The sequence below is a fragment of the Aptenodytes patagonicus genome, chromosome 6 (assembly GCF_965638725.1).
Source record: "Aptenodytes patagonicus chromosome 6, bAptPat1.pri.cur, whole genome shotgun sequence".
NCBI classification, from domain to species: domain Eukaryota; kingdom Metazoa; phylum Chordata; class Aves; order Sphenisciformes; family Spheniscidae; genus Aptenodytes; species Aptenodytes patagonicus.
The window spans coordinates 48,069,989-48,086,018 of record NC_134954.1 but is presented as its reverse complement, the minus strand read 5'-3'; the positions used below and the strand labels follow the sequence as shown (position 1 = coordinate 48,086,018).

The window sequence follows — 16,030 nt, the reverse complement described above, 5'->3', positions numbered from 1 at the left end:
ACCAGATTTGTCTTAACAATGAAAGTAATTAAGCATTAAAATAATTTACAAAAAGTATGGTAGAATTTCTATCACTGATCATTTAACCATTTCTTTTTCCTAAAAGATATGATTTATCTAATAAACATTACTGGATTTGAAGCAGAGATTTATTCTGAGTAACTATATGTACTCTATTAAGTATGAAGTCAACACAGGTAAATACAGTAATCCCTTCTTGTTTGTAAAACCCATTAATGCATAAATTAAAACAAACCAGTATTTATTTAGAAATAATAAAGCAATTAATATGTGATCATTAAACCATTTCTAATTGTCATTTGCCTGCTTTGTTCAGTTGCAAATTTCTATATAAAAGAGGATCTGAAATAATTGATTCTTGCTCTTGGAGCAATAAACAATCTCTAAAGCCATTTTCTAGTTTTTAAATTTCCTGCATACTTTGAAATTGTAATATTTGGTTTCTTTCTGCAATATATCATCTGATATTATATATCTGTACCATGTAAATGATAAAGATAACTTTAACAACAGTGTACAGACTATTTCTCAATTGGTCTTCACACTGAGTGGCACCAATCTTGAGAGATATGTAGCATCTGACTCAGCAGTTGCACTAAAGCTTCTGTAAAGTTACATGATAGAGCTTTAAAATTAAAATATTAACATTAAAGAAATACTATCTTGAGAACTGAATCAACAAAAGTTTTGTATACCCTTCTTTACTCAAACTTTTGACTACATTCCCATAAAAAGAAAAATTTACAATTATGTCCAGGTTGCTTTACATTCTAAATTCTTACAAATATGATCCTTTTTATGTAAAAGTAATTTGAACATCACTCCGTGTACTGCAGAAGTCTTAATGTTTTACTGTTAATTAGTAGAAGAATGGAATTAAAAATAACTCTGTGTTCAATCCAAATCAGTGTTGGATAGATTGTTTACCTTTTACAGACTAATACTGTGAAACCCTAACTGTCAAGTACAGTGTTTTCTTATGTGCAGTTTCATTGATTTCATTATAATGACTACCCATGGGCACAATTATTTGCAGGACCACATCTTTACTTAGTAAAGAAACACCATCAAAGGATAATCAGGAAAAAATATGGATATAATGAAATCAATCCCTTTTACCAAACCAGTTTGCACGTTTCTATAAATGCATACTCAGCAATCTCAGAAGAGCGCTTTACATGGAAGTTTCAAACATCTGTGCTGCAGCCTAAAAAATACCACATTAATGGATCTGTTCAGGATCTATACAACATCTTGGGACAGTGATGACAGCAATCCAATTCATCCAGTCACTCTTTATTCTGTGAATATTCACTGTACAAAATAAGGAGAGTTTATTATACAAAAAAAAAACCCTCTTATTTTAAATGAACACTTGAACATCAGGTGTGCTTTTAAACATTTAAACATGAAGAATTTGTAATGTATGTAATCCATGCTGTTTGTTTACTGTTTTGGATTTCACTTAATTTCGTAAGAGAAACTAAACTGGATGCTTCTCTAGAGAGTCTTCAGCATGGTTAATACATTTTGCATTCATCCCTGAATTTGTTCACAGCTTTTTTACCAGCACAACAGATATAAATTTGCATTTGGTGTGCTAGCCCATGCTAAGCTGAGTTGGAGTCACATTCCATGTTTAAATGAGAGGTGGTAACTCATGGCTCTATTGCCCATGCGAGCAGTTCTTTCAGTGCCAAGACAAACAGATTAATTTCAACCTCCTTCAGCAATTATTTAAACTAATTTCTTTGACTCCACTAGAACGAAGAAGAAGTTGCTGCTACTGGGCTTCCTCTGGGAGCTGATTCCTAACAGCTAAAACACAGTAATGACCATGTAGTCTTCCCAGTCTTTTGACTAGAGCCCTGATTCTCCCTTCCTGCTTATACTCAGTCCTGCAGCCCTGATCTAGTTTCTCCGCCTGTTAGACGAGCTTTAACACATACTAGTTTGTAGTGTGTGCTATAAGGTATGGTAAGGTGTTACTATGGTCTTGATGACATACTAATCTGGCTGTGTAGAAGTACTCTAATGAAGTTGGGAGACAAACTGAGTTTGCCTGCTAAACTCACCTATTGATAATAGTCACAGAGGCAGGTCTTTCCATCGCTATTTCAGATGCTACAGAGAAGAACCAGAGTGGGCGGAAAGCAAAATGATGTCAACACCAGTATCTCCTCTTCAGTCTGCATCTGGTAAGTCTTGGCCCACAAAGTGATCTTGACATTGGGAACATCCACCCTCGTGCTAATAACCAGACTCTGCATTCCTGCCAAAGCAAGCTGGGCAGAAGCACCACACAGTCTGAGAGATGTCTGCCAAGGAAGTCCCTCCATAGCTCAGGAGAGCAGCAGGAGGGCAGGGTTTGAGTGTGAAACTTCCTGGAACGAAGGACTTAATCAACAAGATGAACACAGACTTGTGCAGGATTGAGGAAATTAGCTAACTAGTGAAGGCTGCAGTTACATCAGCAGCTGCATAAGACTGGCCACTGCCTACTTACATGTCAGACAGTGTTCTACCTTCAGTGCAAGTCCTCTATCCACCAAGATCCCAAATCTCCTATTAAGAGAAGTGATTCCTGCTCGTGAGAGAATTCACACCTCACTTCTGCTAGGAGGAGTCAGTGCAAGATAGTGGTCAAAAACAGTTCTCCTGCCTGAGGCACGTCATCAGTTCTCTGCTTGCTGCTGTTCATCCGTGGTCACTGATGGCACTGCCAGACACAATCGTCAGAGCAGTGAAGCAATCAGCGGCACAGCAAGCATTCTAACTCGTACTTCCAGCTGAAGCTAAAGATGCAAAAGAGATAAATGAATATGAGAAATAAATATGTAGACAAATGGTGTCAAGTAAATAGGCTGGAAAGATATAGGGCCTTTGGGAAGAAGTAGCTTTATTAAACGACTACTACAGGGATCAAATAATGAAGCAAATTTACAGGAAATTACCAAGATAAGGAAGAACAGAAATTTCCAAAAGCACATAAAGATAATGAGACAAGAGCCCTGAGGGTTTTTTGGTAAAATAATATGTTAGAGAGCACAAAGTATATAGGAAGGAGTTGGGGGCAATTAATTGTTTCAAGAAGCAGAGATATTTACAGAAGGAGAGGGATCATGAGCCATTATTTCAGTTTTATGCACAATAATAGAAATATGCTATGATAGGAAAGAGCAAACAGATTTCGCTTAAAATGATGAAATCTTTGGAGGTCACAGTTATAGGAAAAGGAAGGAAAAAGGAAGGAACAGAAGAAATACAGTATGAATAGCAATGAAATCAGAAAGGCTGAGGTATAAAATGAATTAAACTAACAGGGATTCACATAGCCAAAGCCTGATGAAATTCACTGTTACATACTTAAGAAACTAGCTGAATCTTGCTCTCAGTCATTAGTTATAGCTTCACAAACTAATAGGGAGGGGGTATTAGTGGGCTGAGGAAAAGCACATAGTACCTGTCTTTGGGGAGGTAAAGAAGAACCTGGGAAATATATCTGTCCATTTAACTGAGTTTCACAGAAAGAAACAAATCTCATAGTTAATAAATCCATTTATAAGAGCATACATGTTAAAAAAGTAATAAAATACAGCCAAAATTAATTTGCCCAAAGCAAATCATGTCAAACCTCTTTAATTTTCTTCTTTGCTAGACTAACTGGTCTAGTGTGTAAGGAAGAAGTGCTTATGTAATATATTGACTTTAATAAAGTCCTTCCTGCTGTCCTGAGACATTCTCATAAAGAAAGTAAGGAAATATAACTTTGATGAAATTACCCAAGATGAGGATATGTCTGGTTGAATAAATAATTAGCAATGGTTCACTGCCAAAGGAGGAGCACATTTCAAGCTGGGTATCATAAGATACCAGCTCAGATCTATTGCATATTCTCTTGGATGAAGAAATAAAGCTCAGTGATAAGAGCTTGTGAAAGTCAACAGAATGGGTAAAGTTGCAAGTACCTAGGAGGTTAGGTAAAAATTTCATTTGGAGAAATGCTTCTCATTACACAAAATAACATTTAATATAGACAATTGAAAAATGTTACAGAAAGGAGATGGAGACAATAGATGAGGCAGCAGCAATGCAGAAAACAATCTGGAAAATATATTGAGAATGATAACATGAGTAAGAATGGATGATAACATAAAAAAGCAAGTCTTGGTGAGGCGATATAAGAGAGAGTTGTGTGTACAATAGGACATACCATTTTTCCATCAACTAAACCCTAAATAACTTGTTCCTGGAATAATCTGTCCATTTAGAGGAACTGCAGTTTGAAGAAAGCTGTAGACATACCACAGACTGAAAGGAAAACAATAATAAACTCCAGAAATTTAGGAAACACCACCTGAAGGGAAATATTGAACAACTGGATTAGTTTTCTCAAGCAAAGATAAGACTGAAAGCCAGAGAGGTACACATGGAAAAACTTATTAAGAAGTTGATGACAAACTATTCCTCCATACGCTCAGGAAACAAACTTTTCAAACTGGGCATGTATTTACAGCATATCTCATTGTAGCGTACAGATATTGGGAGAACATGCAAAGAAGCTAAGTCAGGTCATGGAAGCAGTCAGTAGCCGAATGGAGCTCAGCCTGGGCTAAGACATAGACTTTGGGATTCCTGAGAAAACCTTTATGTAGTCTGGTTTTACATCAGGTAATAGAGTCATTAAAGCTGTTTTTTACATTCCAAGAGGACGGAATGTAAAAGGGGAGACCTGGTAACACAACAGTACATTTTAATTTGGGCCCTGAAGGGGCAATCATTCTGGCAAGATCAGTCTTGCTGAAAATTGTTTAAAATCTATAAGCATTTTTACAGGGACTCAGTAATTTGTTTTTGTTCAAAACAACAAGAAAATACTGTTAATTATTTAGAAGAAACATCCCAGTTATTCAGGTATAATATTAATTTTATTTTAATTTTTATGAAGCATGTTATAGCGCTGAAATCCTTTCTCCAGCATTAGGAAGCTATTAATTTGGTTTACAACAATGTTTAAACAATTCCTTGTAATTGTCCATTATCAACAGAGGTTACTGCAATATATTAGTTTTACACCAATGCATTTTACCTGTTTTACATAAAACAAAAGTTCCAGTCCCTGTCTATCCAAAGCCACAAGAAAATACATGATTAGTTTTCAAATGACAGGTTAATAGGACCTGTTATTCTATTGCTGAAGACTGGGTTTTCTGAAGTTAAGGGATTAATAATTTAAGAAAGATCAGCTCAGCACAAAATGCTTCTCAGTTGATGCCACCAGGAGACCAAACTAATTTCCTCAAAAAATACAAATATTTACCCATAAAGTCTATAACAACCACCACGACATGGCAAGAGCAGCATTCAAGGTCTGAACATGGACTGAAAACCTTTGAGCTCCAACAATCAGAATGGCACTACAGAACAATAAAGCAGACTTAATTTCTCTGTGTCAGGCAATGTTTCAAATACTAGATGCAGGCCTGGAGGAAAGCTGTATGTCAACATTTCTGGTGATCAGGAAATTGCTTTACTTGATTTTTGCAAACAAACAAAAAAAAACCCTCACCAGGATCTGCTTCCTGAGTGGATTTTTCAGATCCCTTAAAGTACCTTAAGGAGTCAGACGTAACAACGAGAAACATTACAAAGCTCACTCATGCCAGTTGGAAAATGACTCAACAACTGATCTTGTAATGTCTCTTGAATTCATCATTAACCTTGGAAAAGTTTGCCTGGGAATAGTACAAAACAGCACACCAGCAGTGTCCCAAACAGACCATCAGGCCGACATTAAATATTCAATATATTTCACCAGTGTCACTACCTGTAGTCTACCTACAGATAACATGGAGTAATTAACACAATTTATGTTTTAGTGTATTAAGGCATGAGTAAGCGTGTAAAACTGCAAATAACCATATTCTCATTAATTTCTTTGTCAGCTCACCACCTGCTTATCTTTACATTTCCTCATTACTCATTATATTCTGTTACTCATTCTCTTCCTCTTTTAATTTTGCTTTAACTTCTTTATTATCCATTTTTCTCTTCTTTTTTTTTTTTTTTTGCTTCACATCATCTCTGTGAAGTTTCTCATCATCCTCCCTTTCTCAATTCCACAAACTCCTATTCAACTTCTCAGTCTTCCTCTGCCACTAAAGCCAGTGCATTTTGCATTGTTTTATATATTTACATATTCATCCCAATCATCAACAAGTTCAATTTTGGTGCTGACATCCTATATTTAAAATCCTGATTCTTCATCTGCATCTGTGGGGGGGTCTGCAGGGTCCATCTACAGCAAAAGGGCCAGATAATATCAGCTGTTAAAATAGAAGCATGAGTGTAAATAGTGTGTGTGGATGGGATACACAAAACTCTCTGAAAGGGTGATTTCCCAAAACTGTTTATGTTAAAGAGGAAGATGACCATCAGCCACATTAAACATTAACCGGGGAATTATGAAGAGACTTCTGAAACAAAGGAGTCGGCTCGAAAAAAAAGTATAGAGGAAGCACAGAAATTTGGAGCAGCAGCAGAGACCTTGGAGTGGAAACAGCAACACTCAAAACCTGGTTTGACACTGCCAGAATTCACCATGCAGTCATCGCAAGACCTGCGTTGGCATGAGCTTGTGGGGTGCCTCAGTGGCTCCCGGAGCAGCAACGGGCACACACAGTGCTGAAGAAACCCCATCTCCATTGCAAGGTGTGTGGAGGTAAGGGAACAAGATTTTTCAGACTTAATTTACAATGTAAACATAGCTTCACCTGCCTACACCATGCCTGATCCTCCCATTGGTCTCCTTTCCTATGTCCTTTCCCACTCACAATCACCAGCTCTTTCTTCAACCTTTCCCAAAACCCAGGTCTCTTCCCTTCCCACTACCAGTATGCAGTGACCTTGTCCCTTTAAAAACAGCAAAGCTTGACTCCTCCTCTGCTCTTACTATGAACTGATCTCCACCTCCAGCATCAACGAAATGCCTGGCTTTCCCTCTCCTTAACTCACTGAACATCCATCCACAGCCATCCCCATGAATTATCTTCTCCTTTTGATGAGATTTCTAACATGTTTAACTTTTTGTGAATCTATCATGAAAACGCACTGACAGTCTCTATCAGTACACCACTTAGCATAAAAGGCTCTCACGCTGGACTGAGCCTACTAAATGGTGACATAGTACAAAAAGTGGGAATAGACAATGTTGGATTTATTCTTATTATGGTAAAGCATAATCTTCAAGATTAATAAACTGAGGGCAGGCTTTTTCATAATAGTACAATGATCTACAAATATCCATGCTCAGAAAGCACCTATTATAGTATTTCACGATGGATATAATTTTTACAAATATTTGATCAATAAATCATATTTCCATGATTTACAATTTCTTTGCTTGCTCTTTTTGTAATTAACCAACATTCCTGACTTACGTCTCCTAGTATTATAGTAATAATTTCAAAACTTAGAGATGAAGTAATGGAAAATACTTCTTTTTCTACATTTCCATGCACGCTTCTTGTTAAAAATAAAAATTTTGTTATGTCTCCACAACACGACATAATGCCTTGCAGAGACACATAGGGAAGCTGAAAATGAGTTATGTTTGATACCAGAAGAAATTCTACATTTTTCTGGTTAGTTTTACATTGAGCAGGCTAATTGTACACTGAGATCACAATATATAAATGAAGACAGAGTTTTATTTAAGGCTATGTACAAGTTTATGTATATGAGTTAACATTAATTAAGGCTAACATAACTGAACCGCTTGTATTAGTCAATTTAGTATTTCTAGATGATCCTGTATTATGCATGAAGCTTTCAAGTCCTTTGTATTCTCCCCTCTTTCCCGCTGAATTTCAGGTTTCCAAACTCTGAATAAAACTAGATTTCCAGAAAAGAACATTAAAGCAAGTGGTATCATTTTAAATGTAGCGTTGCAACGGCCAACTAAGTTCTTATCAGAGAACATACCAGTAAGTCCATTTTTGCACACCAGCAGCTGAGCTCAGAAAACCACAGGTTTATGCCAATGCAGTCTGTGCAGTTGTCTATGAAGGACATCAAAATTCACCTTTTTAAAACAACTTTAAAATCATGCTCGAGAGCAGAATTCAGAAAATACTTTGGGATAACAGTTCTAAAGCTTTATGTAAACTGTTCCCCAGTCCCTCTTTTGGCTTTGTTAATTTTCTTCATGACTTTGTCATTATTGCTTCATAGGTGTCACAGTCATGTCAAAAAGTTAGAAATATTTAAAATATAAACCCTTTTTAATGCCTTGCCAAATCCTGTTTTCACCTTCAGATTCATTTAAAAAGTAAATCAATATAGTTATCATTCTTAGGTGGGTAGACAGTTTCTGTCATTTTTTTCTATTATCTGCCTTTTCATGTACATTAGGTACAGAAATTTTGAAGAATTAAAATGAATGCTTGCAAGTGTAAGCTTGTTTAATGGAAAATTAAACATTTCAGAAGTCAAGATTCCTGTAATATCCAGTAATAAACAGAATATTGGCCTGGATTGTTCTTTACTCTTCTGTCCTGGTTTGGAAATCAATTTTTAATGACATTATCCAATAGGTCCTTAAGGGCAAGCCAAAATATTATAAACACAGAATACACCGAAATATTAAGTCTATGACAGGGAAAAAATGAAAAATATTTTAAATGTCATGTCTTCCTGAGATACCCTGTTCTCATTCTCCTATTTAGTGAGGATAATTTCCAAGCAGATTGATGAACAAATGCTAATGAGCATCTCAACACTGTGAACAACCCCAACATACATGGTTCCGCTACATGGGCAAATCAGGATTTCTTTTGCTTCGAGTGCATTTATGTGCACACAGGCAAATTAGAAACCCAGAGAGTCACCCTAGTCTGGTTTTTAAACCAAAGGCCCCGACATCCCTGTGATCTAGCCAGGATTATGCTGGAAGATATTCAGCCTGGTTTGATAGAAACAGCTGTTTAAAAACTGTATAAAGGAAGTTCACTTCCCCTCTTTGCTGCTGCTTCTGGCAGGAGTCGGCCTCCCCTCCCTCCTCCACTAATTCCCACCCCCAGATATGGAGACAAGAGACCTCCCTTCATGCCAGTCCCTGACCCCAGCCAGGTGCTAAGCCATGCTCCAATGCATCCTTCTCATCACCACAGAAACAAATTAAAAATTCTGCATTTACAACATGTAAAACCTGGCTGTTACTTAAACATGCAAGACGGGGCATATTTCCTTTGCTAACTCCTTAAGTTTTCTTGATGGAGCCGCTGCACTGGACAAGCTACAGTTTTCATCATGGGCTTTCTTACACAAGTAGGAAGCATGCTAACCTGAGACAAGACAGGTGCCATGTACTCTGTGGGAACTGCCGGAATTAATGCTTTGGGAAAGCAGAAATGAGTATTCTTACCAGGTGATTTAAACCTATGACTTTCCAGAAAAGGATGATGCAAGGGAGGAGTAAAAATAAATCTCTCTGACCAAACTGAAGGCTGCAAGGTCTGTGAAATGAGTGACTCTTACCTTTTGCTACAGTTCCTTTTCCTACCAGTTTGAAAATATAAAACACTGCTCATCTGTGCGGTGGGCCAGTGCTTTTCTTTTCACCATATCTATTTACAGTGTTTCTTCTTCACTTATTGGCGTTGTCTCAAAAAAGTGAAGAACGCAGCATAACAGGGTTTTATTATGGCTATTAGGTCTGAGGAAACATATTTCCAATACAATGTTTCACAATGCCAGAACCCCAAATACTTGCACATACAATTTACTTCAATCTGACTCCAGAATAAGTTAATTCCACTCCAGAATGAATTATATTTTCACTCCTGATTTTTCACAGGAAAATAGGAGAAAAAAAATTTTTCCCACCAGGGAAAACATTAATTCAGCCTCAGATCTCAACTGAATTCAATTTCTTTGCTGCTTATTGTCCTCCCTATTTTCTAGGATGTGCAAAAAATTCACTGTCTTCTTTTGAACTTTCTCTTGTACCTTCTTCATTGCTTTCTCCTCTTGAAGGAGTACTGCCACAAAGCCAGGTGACAGCTGTACAGTCACTGCTCATCACTCCTATTTCTTCAGGGATAATAGGAGAAGTTCCACTCCTCCCTTCTTAACTCCTCTGAAAAGCAACTAACTATGCCTGATCTGCTGCTGCTTTTCTGCTACTATCTGAAAAATTGCCTCCTTTTGATCCTGGTTGAGGCATAATCTGACTTTCTTGAGAATGTCCTTCCAAACCACGCAAATGGCACTTTAATTCCAACTAGAAGTAATCCTTAGAGGTGAAAATGTTAATCACCGAATGCACATCAATTCTCACTTAACATTTCCTCTTCAGAAGTCTACAATCAAAGTTAGTGTGAAATCAGTTCTTGATTAAGTAGGAACAAAGTAAAGGGAAGTTGTAAGAAAAAGCTTGAGATACGTAGGCAATATTCGTTTTTATATGGTACGTTCCCTAGAGAATGTGACCCAGGGCAGAACAAAACTGGATTTACAACAATATAAAACAAAATGCTTTTCACTTAAATAAATAAGCATGCCCTCGTTAATGAACTGTCTTAAGTTAGAAAGTTTAGTAGACAAAAATATAAAAAATGCGATAGTTCTTATCCATCAAAAGCTTTTGTTTTCAGCTGTTGAAAGTACCAGAACAAATGGTCCTTTTCACAAGTCCGTTCTTAAAACCAGTCAGGATTTCCCCCATCACTTCAATAGCAATCTAGAATGCCGTTACTGGGATGGCTATAAACATTCTTCTAATTTCCTGCCTCAATCTGGTTATGGCCAAGCTACCTATATTATAGAGCATGCTATGCTATAACACATTACCAATTCATTTAATTTCAATCAGGTTTTTTTCTTGCTGAAATTTCTAAAATGTATTTATTCACCTTCTTCTGGTATGATTAAGGGGTTGAATACTAACATTTGGACAGCTGTTCAAATGTATCTGAACAGCTTTAAGCTACAAAAGCAAATGTAAGACATTTGCTCCTTTTCTTTTGCATTTCTAATGTACTTGGTTCTGCCTCCTTTCAATCTACTTATTGAATAAATGTGTATCATCTGTCTGAAAATTGGATTCTCCATGCTTTCCCCCTTCTTAATCTACTGTTTTGCCTCTCCTGCTTTCTTAATTTACAAGATGCCACCTACTCTCCAAATTTTTTGATGTACTGCTTTACATTTTATCTTCCTTTCCGCCATCTTTTGGAAGTGCCATCGTTCTCAAAAGCAGTGTAATTCATTAGCCTGAATTTCTAAGAACTTTTTACCCCCTTCATAACGTTCTGGATACTCCTTAAAGATGTCTTCACTTATTGCTTCAATCAAATTCTTTCTTCATAGCTTCTTATCATGCTAGGAGCAGACGCTCCTGTCCTCTCGATCCTCCTCCAAAAGCCCAATTTTTTTATTATTACTTTTTTACACCAACCTCTTTCTCATTCTAATTTATGTTAGTAATTTATGTTAGCTCTTCTAAGGTACTGCCATTTTAAAAAACTATTGACAGTTTAAGCCAGCACACAACTATATAATATCTTTGGGTATCTACCCATCAGTGTAGCCATTAAAGCCACACAGGAAGAGGTAGAAGCAAGCAGGTAGGCAGAAAATACCTTTAGCAACATCACCAACAGGATGGCCATGGCTATGAACTATATGTAGCTTTGCAGAAGTTGCAGCAAACTTTGCCATTAGGGCAAGGGGCAACCAAGAAACAGACTGTGATTTCGGGGTCGTCTTGTGGAGCTGTGTTTTTACATTCCAGCCTTTCCTTAGAGTAAGAAGCAAAGGATGACTGCATCTTCTCTTCCCTGCCCACTTTCCTCCTACACCACAGGCATAAATTGTCACTCATTAAATTAATTGCTACATTAATTTACAATTAAGCTATCACTAGCAATAATGATATATAATGCACATTCATCATAATTGCAATGCACAATTCAACATAAACCTGGCAAAGTTTCCCATACACCTGCTTATCCCCTACACACAGTGTAAAGATAATAATAATTTGGACCCGTCTGAAGGCCACTACAAATAAAGGGAGAAAGCATCCTTTTTTTTACGGCTTCTAAGCAAATAAAGTCTCCTACTTTCTAGGCTCTCCTACTTTCTTGTTTACTGAGTAAGTTGCTTCCTCTTCATATGTTGTTCTGATTTGGTACCTTTTCTACAGACACTAATTGAAAAGGTGCAAACACCAGTTATACCCATGCAAAACACAAATATATCTGTTCAGTACATACTATATTGAAGCCACAGGACGAAGAGAGTAAAATAGAACTCACAAGTAGGGAAAAAACTAACGCATTAGCGTAGTATGAGGATGTATTTGCTTGTACTTGGTAAAACTTCTGAATATTTTGAGCATCCAGGAGAGAAAAAAAAAGAAAGAGAAGAAAGAAAAGAGAAGCCATGTAAGGGCATTACACGGATGGTTATTATTTGCTACAAAATACTTGTTAGTATATTTTTTCAAGAGGAAAAGAGTCTCTGCCAAAAACTTATAATATCCAGAAGTCGTAGAACATGCTGTTTCTATATTTTATTACACTGCATGTAAGTGAAAAAAACCCAGAAGTTATTGATATGGATTATTCTTATTCCACAAATTACAGCAGTATAAACATTTTCTGGAAACCAGGTCTTTGTAAACATTTACAATATACTGTACAGTATATACAGTATATAATTACCTAGGTGCCCTGTAGTGGTGTAAAAATCATGTTGGAATAGTTTCTGCCAGTGGATTACAGTGAGGATCAGCATCCGATTTTTGGAGCCGAGTTTAGTATAGAATAAAATAATTAATCAGCCATATGTATTTTAAGGGGCTAGAAGCAAGAGACCAAAGGATTGGACTGGGTCATTTTCTTAGTAAAGGAGAATTCAAAGTTACAAAGAGATCCAGACTAGTTAATTGCAGTTAATATAACATTCATATATATAATGAACAAAGACACTGGAACAGCAACAGTACAAGGAGCTTCTCTCATATGCAGACACCATAGAAAAGGTAATAATAGAGCTCCCTGAAGAGCTGGAAAACAAGTGTTTTTCACCTTTGTTCTTCCTCTTGCTTTCAGCACCATGAGCCCTATCTTCCTGTCCCTACTGCTCTAAGGGAAAACCCTTGATCCAAAATTGCATGAGACCACAGAAAATGTGCAGAACAGAAAAGAGAGTTATTTTGCAGCTAACACATTAATATTTTTAAAACACATTAAGAGTCTTAAATCAAAGACATTACACAGCAAGGACAAATTCTTTGCTATTAGCCAACTGCCATTGATCTGCAAATCTCAAAAGACCATGGGTTTCTTGAAATAATTCCAGGCTTTCTTGGATCCTGCCAAGGCAGAGACACCAGAAGAACAACTTCTCTTGAGATACTCTAATCCTTTTGCTTCCATTCACAGTCAAGACCAGGAAGACTAAAGTCATACAACCCATCCCCCTGAAGACTGAAGCAGAGTGCAGGAAAATGTTAGCTTCAGTATAAGCTTTGACTAACGACTGTGTAGATTCTTAGGTTAATAGAAATCATAGAAATTTGAGAACGAAAACACCTATTATGTCATCTAATCTATGCAGTTGGCAGGGAAGGATTTGTTCCCTAAAGCATATTTTATATGGCTTTATTCAGTCCAATTTTAAATGTCAGAGCTATGAAGCTCCCACTGCTTTCTTTGAGAAAGCTGATTTGTTTATTGTTTGAATTAATTTCACCATCTCCAGTTATAGCAAACATGCTCAAAATACTGTTCTTAATAAAAATATGGAATGTCCTCAGTTATTTATGTTAGCATTAAAATAGACAGTGAATATCCAAGCTACAAGTTCTGTAGAAATATATCTTTGTATATAGCAGACTGTTCTTTTGATATCAAGGAATACGGGAATCTCAAAGTATTTGGCAGTCGGTTTCCAATGCAATTACAAAATTTTATCCAAATTGATGCGCTTTAGTAATCAGTTCAATGTGATTCATAAGCTTGGCTTTTTCACACAGTTATATTTCTGAATGAATTTTTTAGATATTTCCAAGCACTACTAGGTAGCAAATATCAAAAGTTACACTTCGTTCCCAGTATCTTAATACATTTACTTCTTCATGAATTCAGGACTTACAAAAAAATTTGAAAATGAGTCAGAAATGTCTTTTTATTATTGAGTTTCCCATCTTGAAACATAGTACCTATCCCATTCTTATGTAGAAGATTGGCGATATTGAAGGGATTATTTAGAATAGATACTCAACCTGTTTTTTACATTACTGAGAAGGCAACTCAAGTAAAAGTACAGATCCACTGTAAATGTAACTCTGCTAAGTAGGAAGATATTCACATGTACTTATTAAGTTCTGACATAGCTCCCAAGAAAGACCTGGTTTTTAAGAGTAACTTTAATTAGTGTTGGCTGTAGGTGAAACATGGATAAATATAAATATATATAAAATTCAGGTAATTTGATATTTTCTTCTCTTTTCTTTTCTTTTTGAGGGAAAAACTGATTAGAGTGCTGATTCAGTTACCTCAATGTAAGGTCTGTGCCCAGTAAAACCATTTCACCTACATGGAGAGAAAATTACAGGATTAAAAGGACTGAGGCTAAATCTTCACAACTTCTTTATAAGAACACTTTTTCACTGAGAAATATTTTCCAAAGTCATAAGGAAAATGAACACACATTAAAAAAAACAGCTCTTTAATGTACTATGATAGCATCTGTATTTACTGTACACGATACAATCTTTATGGCATATGGAGATTGTCTTTCTGTTTGAGCTGCCTAAAATATTATGCTGGTCTCGACCTTGGAAATGTTTCTTAAGCATTTACTGTAGTATTACAGAGATCTTTTGCCAGAAGAGTCACTGCAGAGCCATGGACTTTTAGGGGGCTTTCCATATTAGGGGTTTTCTTGCTCTGGATTAAGCATGCCAACAGTAGTTAGTTGCCGTTCTGTATTTAGAACTGATTTGCACGAATGGATTTCGGTAAGAAATGTTGAAACTTCTTGTATTTCATTGAGTTAAGTTCACTCCCACAAGACAATTTAGGGAAACATCCGTTATGAAAGCTCTTGCAAACTATCCAGTACTACACTAGCTACAGCAGATTCCTATAGCAGATTCCTAAACACATCAGGAAATATGTATTTATTCACCTGCAATTCTAATGGCCCCAAAAGGCTGTGAAGAATGTGCGTTTAAAAGAATTACTTTTTTAAAGTTACAGTTTATGGGATAATTATCATAGATCCTTAAAAATAATTATTGATGTTTAAACAGAAATATATTCAACTAGACTGTTAGCTCCAATAAAAAGATATCACTCAGGAAAATATAAAATGTCTCTTAATCATCAGTCAAAAGCTTTCTGTGAAATAACTTCTTAACTCCACTTTATTAAAACAAAGTGCAAAATGTTTAATTTAATTTACGATATAAATTGCATAGCAAATCCACACAGGACATTCAAATTTAAGGTTAACAGTTAAGTCATTTCACTCCCGTAGTAACCTTTTAATGTCCAGATACTCCTTCTGCACCGTAACTGTAACACTATTGAAAGATTTCTCCACATATAACATTAGTAGTACATAATCCGGGCATGACTACCTGTCTGAACTTACTCCGGAGCTGCAATACCAACTGTTACTGTATTCTTATAATATATGACATTAGTAGTGGCCATCCAATAAATTACAATCCTGTATTTGCTCTGGGACCATCCATAATTTTATATTTATTTGTCATATCAACACTCTGGTTACAATATCCTTCCTACTGATGTCATCCTGTAAGAACAGGAGTTTTTTTAAAGATATCACCAGCCACAAACAGAAGTGTGAACTATTACAGGTTTATTTAATCTTACAGCCACTGCATCCTTATTCATAGTAGTTTGAGAAACATTATTTCCCACTCAAGGTCACTCGGTCTGGAGCTAAGACTGGCCAAAGGGCTTCCTGT

General features: G+C 36.4%; 1 protein-coding gene across 8 annotated transcripts in view; it reads right to left on the bottom strand.

The window, feature by feature from the left end:
• The window catches only part of PDE1A (phosphodiesterase 1A), a 187,769-nt gene that overhangs the window by 109,727 nt on the left and 62,012 nt on the right, over positions 1-16,030 (bottom strand). The gene's annotated exons all lie outside the window — the stretch shown is intronic.